The 11330-nt window shown below is 45.8% G+C and overlaps 1 protein-coding gene and 1 long non-coding RNA gene across 4 annotated transcripts in view; one reads left to right on the top strand and one right to left on the bottom strand.

Moving 5' to 3' along the window:
* The window catches only part of Znf697 (zinc finger protein 697), a 38403-nt gene that overhangs the window by 18058 nt on the left and 9015 nt on the right, over positions 1-11330 (top strand). For both annotated transcript variants that reach the window (XM_055603864.1, XM_055603865.1), the window contains exon 2: positions 9445-9583. The gene's annotated coding sequence lies outside the window, so the exon portion shown is untranslated. The remainder of the gene's footprint in view (positions 1-9444; positions 9584-11330) is intronic.
* LOC129673963 (uncharacterized) overlaps positions 8175-11330 on the bottom strand; it is a 4072-nt gene continuing 916 nt past the window's right edge. The window contains exon 3 of one of the 2 annotated variants that reach the window (XR_008719753.1): positions 8175-8197. This is a non-coding gene — a long non-coding RNA (uncharacterized LOC129673963). Of the gene's footprint in view, positions 8198-10702; positions 10979-11330 lie in introns of those variants that run through there. The other variant, XR_008719752.1, reaches the window with a different exon arrangement.

Raw genomic sequence — 11330 nt, 5'->3', positions numbered from 1 at the left:
CTTCCTTCCTTCCTTCCTTCCTTCCTTCCTTCCTTCCTTCCTTCCTTCCTTCCTTCCTTCCTTCTTTGTTTTTGAATTTTTATTTATGTATCTATGTATGTCTGTGTGAATGTATGCCGTGTATATGGGTACCGGCAGAGGCCAGATACGGGTGTTGGGTTTACTGGAGCTGAATTTAGAGGTGGTTGTGAGCAGCTTGAACGGGTGCTGGGAACTGAAGTTGGGTTCTCTGCAAGAGCAGTGAGTGCTGCCAGCCCCTGAGCTGTATTGCCAGGTTGACAACACCTGTTTTTTTTTTTATAGCTTATGTAAAAATAAAACATCAGAAAGCATCAAATGTTTTTTTTTCCTCCTAGTTTCTTTACTTCACTGTCCCTGTGCCTCTGTTCCCAGGAGCTCTGTTCGGTATTAAGCATAGTGGTCACTCCTGCCCTGTCATAATTTATAGAAACAGGCCATTCTTTTTATGGAAATCTCTGATGTTTTATTATGTTTGTCTCAGAATTTGAATGAATACAACCCTATCTCAACTTGAGAAAAACGGTCTATTTTCTTTTATTATAGAGTATCTTTTATTTGTTTTTTGACAACTTCATACATGCGAAAACTGCATCTTGGTCATATGTACCAATTCCGCCTCCCCCTCCAGCCCCCACTTCTCTCTCACTCCTCCTTGGCACCCCCTAACATGTCACCCTCTCCCATTCTTGTCCTCTTTTTCGGTTAATAACCCACTGAGTCCACTTGGTGGCCACCCATTGGGTGCTGACTGATCTCGGGGACTTGACCTAGTACAGGTAACGGTAGCTGCAGTGAGACCATGAGAGCAAAGGTCATGTCATGTCCTGAAGACAGCGTTTCACAGCACCTATCCTTCCTCCTGCCCCCCCAACCATCTTCTGGTTCTTACGTTCTTTCTACCTTCTTCAATGTTCACTGAGCCTTGGGGGGGGGGGGCTTGACACGCTCAGCGCTTTAATCAATTATCAGTCTCTGCATTAGCTGCTGCCCACTGCAGAGAGAAGTTTCTCTGGGTAAGGTCGGCAGCAGCACTGACCTATGAGTATAAACAGGTTTCTATCTGGCAAACTCAAAGGTGGGTAGAGTAGTATAATGGCCTTAGACATATACAACATTTTAGAGCGGCTGACAGATGGCCTTTCCTGTTTTATCTGTACCCATCTAATTCTCTTTTCCTTGGAATTGTGTTGAAGCAAATTCCAGACATTATTATCTCGTCTGTACACATTTCATATATTGAAGATAAAGAATTCTGTAAACTTGTTCAAATACCAGCATTGTAAAAGACGAACAGTTCTTGATATCAGATAGCCAATCAGGCGTCACAATTCCTTAGTTGTCTTGTAGTTTTCTTTGGTTTTGGTTTTGGAGAGAGTCCCATTGTGTAGTTCAGAGTGGCCTTAAATTTTTAGTGCCACCGTCTCTTCATGTACTACCCGACCACTTAGAACTTGATTTTGTGGTTTCTTAAGTTAAGTTGGGTTCTGTAAACATGTGTGTTGAGATTGGTTGATATATTACTTAAATTTTTGACCTTTGGGCTTCGCTCCCTTCTTTCTGCTTTTTTTTTTTTTATTATACCTTTCTTGTTGTTTTTGTCATTGTTGTCTTGGTAAAGAAACTGGATCGTGTGTCTTTTATAGTTTCTCCCGATTTGGGTTTTATGTACTCTGTTATTTTTAAGGAAATAGGAGTGAGTAACGGTTTTAGAAGTATTCTCAAGTGCATGCGAGGTTTTTTTTTTTTTTTTTTTTTTTTTTTTTTTTTTATTTGAAGATACTGTAGCTGTGGAGTTTTAAGCGTTGCTGAAGCAGGCACATGTAGACGTCAGGTAGCCTTGCACTTTGCCTGTTCCCCACTTGTCAAATGCTCCCCGGCTGATTACACGCACAGGCATCACGTCCCAGCTGAAATGTACCCAGCTGGAACATGACAGCCATTCCTCATCAGTAACACCATGCAGTTATTTTGGGCAGAGAAGGGAATGGCCGTTTTCCCTGTTGAATCTACATGGGAAGCTGGGTGACAGAATGTCTGCCTCAAACTTTTTGTTCCCACAGCCTCCTCTCCTTCTTTGCTACATTTCTCTCGGGCTTATTCCTTCTAGGAGAAGCAGGATCACAGACTCATCTGGAAAGACTTGCCCGGGTCATTTGACCCCACCCAGGAATCTTAGCACAGAGCCCCTTGCTCCCCATCCGTAATTCCAGAACAAGGCTGTTGATGACCAAGTCTCGTCAGTCATACCCCTCGTGCAGTCCAAGTCTGTGTCTCTTTCTGCTGGGCACCATACATGTGTCTAGGTAGCCCTCCCTCACTCTGAGGATTTCGTTAGTTTTGCAACAGAGTCTTGCTCTGTGGACCTGGGTCGCTCTGCACTCAGTATGTAGTCCGAGCTGGCCACATTCTCCTATCTCTCAGCCTTTCCTTGTTAGACTTACAGGCCTGTACTACCAGGCCTCTCTGGGGAAATTTTTAAGATTAAACTTCAGTCTTCCTCCTCATCCTCTTCATCACATGATACAGAAACTATCTCCAAGTATATATTGTGGTTTTCTTAACAGTAACAAAAGTTTTTATGGGTAAATTTGAAGTGTTGAAGGGATTAGCTGAGGCTACTTTTCAGTTAGGGTGTGTGTAGTGGTTAATCTGTGCCAGTTTTCTGGGCCACAGGTAAGTGCTCAAACATTTTTATGGATATTTCTGTGAGGGTGTTTTTTTGTTTTTTTCTTTGGGGGGGGGTGTTGAGGTGGCTCAGTGGGTAAAAGTGCATGCTGCCAAACAGGATGAATTGAGTTCCATCCCCATATGGTGAAAGGAGAGAACCTGCTCCTACAATCCCACGAGATTTCCTCCGACCTCACGTGTGTGTCACATGTCTCTCCCTCTCTCTGTCTCACACACACGCAGAGCAAACAAATGCATGCAGTTTGTAAGTTTTGTTTTTTTAGGTTAGCCTACAAAGTCATCACGACATCTCCATACATACATGCCATTGTCCTTTGCAATCAGTCCAGGAAGGCGGGTTTGGATGTGGTCAGCATTTAAGAGAGTGGACTTGGAGGAAAGCAGACTCGCAGCTACCATGTGGTTGGGCCTCCTCCTGTCATTTAAAAGCCTGAGTAGACCAAAAGTCCGACCTTCCTGAACCAGGAGGATATTTCCAGCTCATTGCTTTTAGTGTCTGCTCTCCAGGGTAGATTTTGAAACTGTCAGCCTCCAGAACTGCATAAGCTAATTCTTTATTATAAATCTCTTTCTAAATATACATACATCCTACTGGTTCTGTTTCCTCTGGAAAAACCCTGACTAATATAGCGGGGGCTTTAGGAGGGCCAAAGTATGTCATAGATTTATCTTTTGGGGGGGAGATGGAATGTCTTGCTAAGTAAGCTGGCCTTAAAATCTCAGTCCCCCTGCATCAGCCACCCCAGGAAAGATCATAGGTGTGTGTTGCCTTACCAGGTCCAGCTGTCTGTTTTTAAGTGTCATTTTGTATTAAAGGGATGTAAAGATCATTGGAGGGACCATCAAGAAACTGAGATTGGGGACACACTTCGTCTAACAATCTGCCTGTCTGTCTCTAACCCGGGCATTTGCTCTCTCTCTCTCTCTCTCTCTCTCTCTCTCTCTCTCTCTCAGCCTCAGTTTGTTCTCATAAAGGTTCAAGGGATTTTCAAGGTCTTTGAGTCTATGAAATACATTGAATAGGTAAGCCAGCTGCTGCGTCTGCTGAGCAGAGCCTAAGGTTTCTGTTATTAAATAAAAAATGAAGGCAGAGAATCTAATTATCATTTAGGATCTGTCTCTGCATTATACTAATTTTTATTTTGTCTACAAGGAGTTGCACAGTAGTTCCATGGTGGAGGCCTGACATGTGTGGCAAGTTGTGCAAACTGAGGGGTCCTACCCTAGACAGGAACTATCTGCCTTAAGGACATTGTGTGTTTCTCTATATCTGTCTGTCTGTCTGTCTGTCTGTCTGTCTCTCTGTGTGTGTCTAGACATTGAGCATTGAATTCAGGGTCTACCACTAGCTATGCTCCTCTTGGGCTTTCCTCTCCAGGTGAAAAGGCAGTGGCCACAGATCTAAAACTGGATTATTCTGGCTTCTGTCTGGAGGGTGGTCAGCACTTAGTTACAGTCATCCTCAGGTTCACCTTGCCCAGCAGTCTGCCACTTGGGAGGCTGGTCTACGGTTTGGGTGGTCTGTGAAAGCCAGCCAAAGGGAGGGTCAGTTGGCCTCTCTGGATGTGACACATAGGAGGAGGATGAAGCTGCTGCTCCTTGCTCACCAGAGACATCCTCTGTCCAGTGAGATGACTCTTTGCCCCTGACTATGAGCTGACTAGTAAGAAGGCAGGGCTCTGAGACCCATACCCCCCAAGGGGCAATTTTTCTGTTTACTCTTTTACTTGCTGATGAAGATGGGCAAATGATTAACCCTAGGATTCCTACTTGGTTCCTACTGATTGTCTTGGACTGTTGGCAGAAATTTACTTACCTGTCTCTTCCAGACTGGGTGTCTTTGCTTGGACTTTTGTATGGAAACTATTCCTTGGGAGAGAGTGGTGGGCCAGGGCCGTGGGAAGCAGCAAGAAGAAGCTTCTAGGTTCTGCTGCTGGCTCCTTGGCTTACCCTTGAGGAGGTAAGGAAGGGCCCCCAAGATGAGTAGGAGACAGGAAAGGCGCTTCCGTCTGGAGGCTGCTGAATGGAGCCACTCCTGGCCCACTGCCCGGCAACCGCTTCCTGTCCCTGACAAGACCGCTCTGCTGGCCTGGCTGCCTGCCACCTGTCAGTGGCCTCAGCACATGATTCCTGTCCACCCAAGGTCTGGGCAGGAGGCTCCAGGTTTAGTCAGAAGGCTTTCTTGCCAGCTACCCCCATTTGCCATGAGACAGGTGAGTCCTAACTACCCAGAAGATGGGCCACATGCTCAGTGTTCTGTTTGGTTTTTGTTTTTGCATTTGGAGACAGGAGAGACAGGATTTCTCTGGGTAGCCTTGCCTGTCTTGGAACTCACTGTATAGACCAGGTTTGCCTCGAACTCACAGATATCTGCCTCCCTCTGCCTCCCAAGTGCTAGGATTAAAGCTGTGCATCACCACTGCCAGGCTGTGTTGTTGACACTTAAAATGAGTTATGCTCTTTGCTGGACCAACAGCATGGTGAGTCACGTAGGTCCATTTAGGTGGGATCCTGCCTCCCAGCCTGGGACTATGGCTGGCCTCTGATCTCTATCAGCAACAGGGCAGTTGGGGATCCTGGATGCCACTGGAGGGTGGGAGTTGCTAGTGCTTTGTCACTCGGTGCTATTTCTGGCCTCAGTTTCTCTCTGTAAAATCCAGGAAGATGGGAGGGTGATAGGGGCTTGACTGTTCATCCATGGGAAGTTAGTGGGACCCTGGTCAAAAGGGATAGTTTACAGGGGACAAAAGATGTCAGTAAATCCAGGTCAAAACCTTATTTTCTCTGCTCCTGGCTGCCTCTCCCCTTGGCTCCAGTGCTCTCCTCCTCTTCTTAGAAATATCTGTGCTCAGGGACACACCCCAGTTGACTGGCGAAGCATGCTTGATCCCTTAGCTTTGGTCCTCAGTGCTGCAAACAACTGGCAGATAGTACCTGTGATCTCAGGATCAGAAATCCAGGATTACTTTTTGGCTACACAGGGAGTTCAAGGCCAGCCCTGGCTAGAGACCACGTTGTTAACATAGCACAGCAGAGAGCCCCAAAGCTACTGGATCACCCTCCCTGCCACCCCCTATTCTGTAGCAGCATCTTCTTGGTGTACTGACTGACTGGGCAGCATTTCACACATCTTTCAGATGGGGCTGCGTTAAGCTCTTGAGCATTTTCCTGAATACTTTAAGATATTAATATATATATTTTTAAATGCTGGGAGCAGGGTCACAAAAATATATAAATTCTAGAGACTTGGATTTGAGCACTGCTAGGGAGGTGCTTTCTCTTTAAGAGAAAGGCTGTATGAAGGTGGTAGGACATATTTGGAGTCATAGAGATGAAATTCTCCAGTAAAACTGACTTAATCTCTTAATCAACTCACCTGTTTGTCAAGGACTCGGATACATTCAAACTTTTTTTTGTGTGTGTGTGTGTGTGTGTGTGTGTGTGTGTGTGATTTATTTTTATTGCATTCAGCCCTTTTTTTTGGTGATTTATTTATTTTTATTGCATGTATGGCTGTGTATATCCCCTGGATCTGGAGTCACAGACAGTTGTAAGTTGCCACGTGGATGCTGGGAATTGAACTGGGTCCTCTGGAAAAAGAGCCAGTGCTCTTAACTGCTGTGCTGTCTCTCTACACACCATCCTCGAACATTCGAATTCATAGAAGAAGCAGGGAGGGGGACACATAGCACAGTGGCAGTTCTGGCTGCACCTGGACTCTGTCCCATCAGCATTTGCTGCTCCTTTGCTGCTATAAGCCCAAGAACTAGATGTGGAATTAATCTTCCCTGCTAGATCACTGCCTGTTCTCTGCTCCTTTCCCTTAATAACTTTCTAGGGGAGCAGTTCCCCTTAGCGAGGACCCAAGTTGGGGCTTGCTAAACCACATGCCCACCCTTCCATTTGTGTTTTGAGCTTCTGATGTTTTATATTTATTCATTTGTTATTTATACAGTACTCTGCCTGCATGTATGCCTGCACACCAGAAGAGGGCACCAGATCTCATTATAGATGGTTATGAGCCACCATGTGGTTGCTGGAAATTGAACTCAGGGCCTTTGGAAGAACAGCCAGTGCTCCTAACCTCTGAGCCATCTCTCCAGCCCTTATGATGGGTTTTAGCAACTACCAACTTTTCCCCCTGTATCCAGCTCCCTTCAACAGCCACCCCCCCTTGATTCTTGTCTTCACATAGTGAGTTGTTTATTAACAGCAGCAAGGCTGAGGGAAGTTCTGCCTGAAACTGGGGAAAAAACCAAAGTGTATTACCAGGGAACATAGCTGTGGACAGTGATCTTAGTTTATTGTGCAACTGTTTAAGTCAAGAAGTAGACCTGGACATTGGAAGAAGGAGAAAACAAGAAAACAGGACAGGAGCCTCTGAAAGACTCTACCTAGCAGTTTATCAGAGCAGATGCTGAGACTCATAACCAAACTTTGGGCAGACTTCAGGGAATCATATGAAAGAAGGGGGAGTTAGTAAGACCTGGAGAGGACAGGAGCTCCACAAGGAGAGCAACAGAACCAAAATATCTGGGCCCAGGGGTCTTTTCTGAGTCTGATACTCCAACCAAGGACCATTCATGGAGATAACCTAGAACCGCTGCACAGATGTAGCCCATGGCAGCTCAGTATCCAAGCGGGTACCCTAGTAAGGGGAATGGGACTATCTCTGACATGAACTCAGTGGCTGGCTCTTTGATCACCTCCCCCTGAGAGAGAAGCAGCCTTCCCAGGCCACAAAGGACATTGCAGTCTGTCCTGATGAGACCTGATAGGCTAGGATCAGATGGAAGGGGAGGAGGACCTCCCTATCAGTGGACTTAGAGAGGGGTATTGAGAGGAGATGAGGGAAGGAGGGTGGGATTGGGAGGGAATGAGGGAGGGGGCTACAGCTGGGATACAAAGTGAATAAAATGTAATTAATGTAAAAAAATAAAAATTTAATTAAAAAAAGAAGTTGACCTGGAACTTCATAATAAAGTAACTAATTATAAATTCTATTCACTCTGCATCTAATATGTCATCAGCCTTAACAAATGGTGATTTTACAGGCTCTTAGAAGGAGGTGGCAGCATCTTTGTTTTAATGGACACAGACTTAGACCCCCTCCAAGGTCATGTGACTCACACAAAGTCAAGTAGCTGGTTGAGAGCAGACAATTCAAGCATCGGTGAGTCTGGCTACAAAGTCACCAGTCTGCCACAGTGCCTAGTTATTATCCACCCTTGGCTGAGCATGCCCTTCCTCCAAAAATGTTGCTAGTTTTTGAGAATGAGTAGGAAAGGAGTTGGAACAAAATGTGCCTGAATATCCGCAGGCTGACACTTTGGTTACCCCACAGTTGAGTAGATAACACTTCCGAAAATGAGGTCTTCAGGAGCAACAGGATCACAACTGTTCTGCCTGTGTTTGTTGCTTCTAGAATAATTACAGTTTTTTCCTTTAACGTATTTGATCATGCTGAAAATAAAGGTAGCTGTTTCTCCTGGTTTAAAAAAAAAGACAAAAAAATGCACGTTTACTGTAGGAGATGCAGATGCACACAAAAACGGATGTCCGAAAGTACCAGAAGCTGCCTGCGGTGGAGGGCTGGACCCCCGCCCTGCTCTGCCGTTCACCAGGTGTGGGGCCTTGGTCTAATCACTTCTGGTCTCATTTCTGGTCTGTGAAGCTGGAAATAGCCTGCATCATTTTGGCAAGATAAGAGTCGACAGCCAGAGGCCTCTAGGAAGTGACCCAGAGGTTGTTAATTTTAATGATCTCAGGGCTTTCCTTTCTGGGCCTGCATGTATATGTGTTAACCTATATGCTACTGGGTGTGAATGAAAATAAGATATTTTAAGCCAGGTTGTGTCTTTTCATCAGGTAACACATCTCGACCATCTATCCTTATCACTAAACAGCTTCCACCATTGCCTGACGTAGGCTTACAATCCGGGATGGGATGGTGTGAGGGGAATTGGATGTGTCGTTGCAGGTGTGTGTGTGTGTGTGTGTGTGTGTGTGTGTGTGTGTGAAGTGAAGGGGCAGCAGGTACAGACTTCTAGTCTTCCACTAACATGACATGACATGACATAACATAACATCACAGATTGGTTTTAAAGTGGGTGATGGGAGCTCTCTCTTCCAGAGCCTTCCTAACCCATCCTCCCCATGTGGTGAGGACCAGGAAGGATTCCTTGGGGAGTGCAGAGCCTGCCTTGATCCAGTGTGGCAGAACTGTGAACTCACATGCCCTGGCTCTCTTTGAAGTTAGAAAAACAGTTCCAATGAATTTGATCTGCTCTCCGGACGCACGGAAGTCACCAATCAGAGCATCATTCTCTGCTTCTTGCTCTCCGAGAAGCTGTCCTTTAAGGGCTCTGAGGTCAAGCTGTATGTCTTGCTTCCCAGGTTGGACCGCCATGCTCCACCCTTCCGGGAGGTGGGCTGCTGTAACTGGCCTTGCCTTTTAGGGTGGGAGTTTTTGGTGATACAGTTATTGACCCCTTTTCTCTTGCAGTGTTCATTGATCCATCCTCTTTTAAGCCCCTCCCCCACATCCGAAAACCTCATCTTGCATCTCTACCCCAACACCTTCAGGTGCATTGTATGTACAGATTCAAGGGATGTACTTGTCTGTTCAGCCCAACCTCCAGAAGGCAAAAGAGAGTGACCTGGGACAGAAGTCTCATGTGGAATTCTCCTCAAAGAAGGTTCATGACTGTAATAATATCCCTTTCTTCCTATCAGAAAACATCTGTGTGAAACTTGGCAGCACCTTCCAAAGGAACCCGCCTGCCCTGCAGGATGCTGTTGGCTGACTGAGCTCAGACACTGCCGCTTCCCCAGGACATTGAAGGGAAGGGCTCAGTCTCTGCACTCTTAAGAAGTGAGTATATCACACTGCGGAGAAGTAGAGATGCTGTTGGTTGTTGGGGTGGTGTGTCTTTGAGAGCTGTGCTGAGAGGAATAATGACGTATTTCACAGCGGCGAAGCTGAACGCATTAAGGAACTCTCTCCATGTTTCCCAGAGTGCTTTTTAATTAGTTTCCTCCTGACACCCTCCCTGTGAGAGAGGTTAAGTAGCACCACCTTCTTCCCACTGATGAGACTCTGAAACTATGAGAGGCTAATTGATTTGCCTTGTGATGCCCCTACTCCCGGCCCCTGGAGGGATTTCCTCTATCCATAACACCTGCTTTTCATGTCAAAGCCAGGGCTGCCTGGGTAGAGGATGGAAGGCTTGTTGCCAAGATGGAACACCCTTGCTCACCATATCTTTTTTTTTTTGTTCTTTATATTTTAGCTTTTTTTTTTCTTTTTTTGAGGCAGGGTCTCTCACGTAGCCAGCTGCCCTTTGACTCACTGTATGAGCTTCCGATCCTCCTGCCTCCCCCTCCTGAGTGCTGGGATCACAGTTACAGGTGGACACATGTGGTTCTATGTGGTGCCTGGGACTGAGCCCAGGATCTGTGTTGTGTGTGATAGGCACGTGCTCTGTCAGCTGCACCACATCTCTAGCCACTTCTCCCTCCACCTCTTCTTCCAAGGGAAGAAGAGGGATCAGACCTACAGCCTTCTTCTTGCATTCCTGTTTGGGGATTGCTGAGACAGTAGTCGACGTGGTGTCCTTCAGACTGCAGACTCAGATCCTTGACCTGGATGTGGCTTTCCTTCCTTGAGCTAAGCGGCAAGCATGATGGAGGGACGGCAGAAGGAAAGTTTTTGGCTCAATTACCCAGTCTTGACAGGGATGTCCTTTGTGTTTGAGATGTAGAGGGCTTAGAAATCTGATGCTTTGTCCTTGAGATTCACATGTTGGGCTTTTTTTGTAGAAGGGTTGCCAGTTGTCCCCGGCACACATTCCTTTTAAAGTTTGTTTATAGCTGGCATATTGCAATGCATGTATCTAGACTATGGAGGTGGCTTGGTTTCTAATATAGCAGTCCCTAGCATCTCTCCCTCTTGCTTCCAACAAACCTGCCACAGATTAAATCATCTTAGCATTCTTTTTAAAATTTTTAATGTTTATTTTTATTTTATGTGCATTAATATTTTGCCTGCATATATGTCTGTGTGAGGGAATTGGATCCCCTGGAACTGAAGTTAGAAGGCAGATGTGAGCTGCCATATGGGTGTTGAGAATTGAACCCTGGTCTTCTAGAAGAGGAACCAGTGCTCTTAATCACTGAGCCATCTCTCCAGCCCCGGTATTCTTCTTCTAGAGATATAGCGGATCCTTGCCACAAAGCCAGGTTTGAGTGTGCCTTTGAAGGCTGCAGTCTTGGATAAGAAATTGCCATATTAATGTTGGTTATTCTTGTGTACTGCATGTACTTTCCCTCTGGCTCTATAAGGCCCTCCAGTAACTAGCTAAATACTTGTAAGAATGTCAGAGGCTTACAGAGGGTAGGGTTCACAAAAAAGGAGGAAAGCACAGGATTTTGACACAGCAAAACTGGTTTCTTGTCTACACCACAGTATAGGGAGAATTGTTATTAGTGCGTTTCTTTCTTTCTTTCTTTCTTTCTTTCTTTCTTTCTTTCTTTCTTTCTTTCTCTCTCTCTTTCTCTCTTTCTTTCTTTCTCCCTTCCTTCCTTCCTTCCTTCCTTCCTTCCTTCCTTCCTTCCTTCCT

This window comes from Psammomys obesus, unplaced genomic scaffold, assembly GCF_907164565.1.
Source record: "Psammomys obesus unplaced genomic scaffold, mPsaObe1.curated_primary_1811, whole genome shotgun sequence".
Classification (NCBI taxonomy): domain Eukaryota; kingdom Metazoa; phylum Chordata; class Mammalia; order Rodentia; family Muridae; genus Psammomys; species Psammomys obesus.
This window is presented reverse-complemented; position numbering and strand designations above follow the sequence as displayed.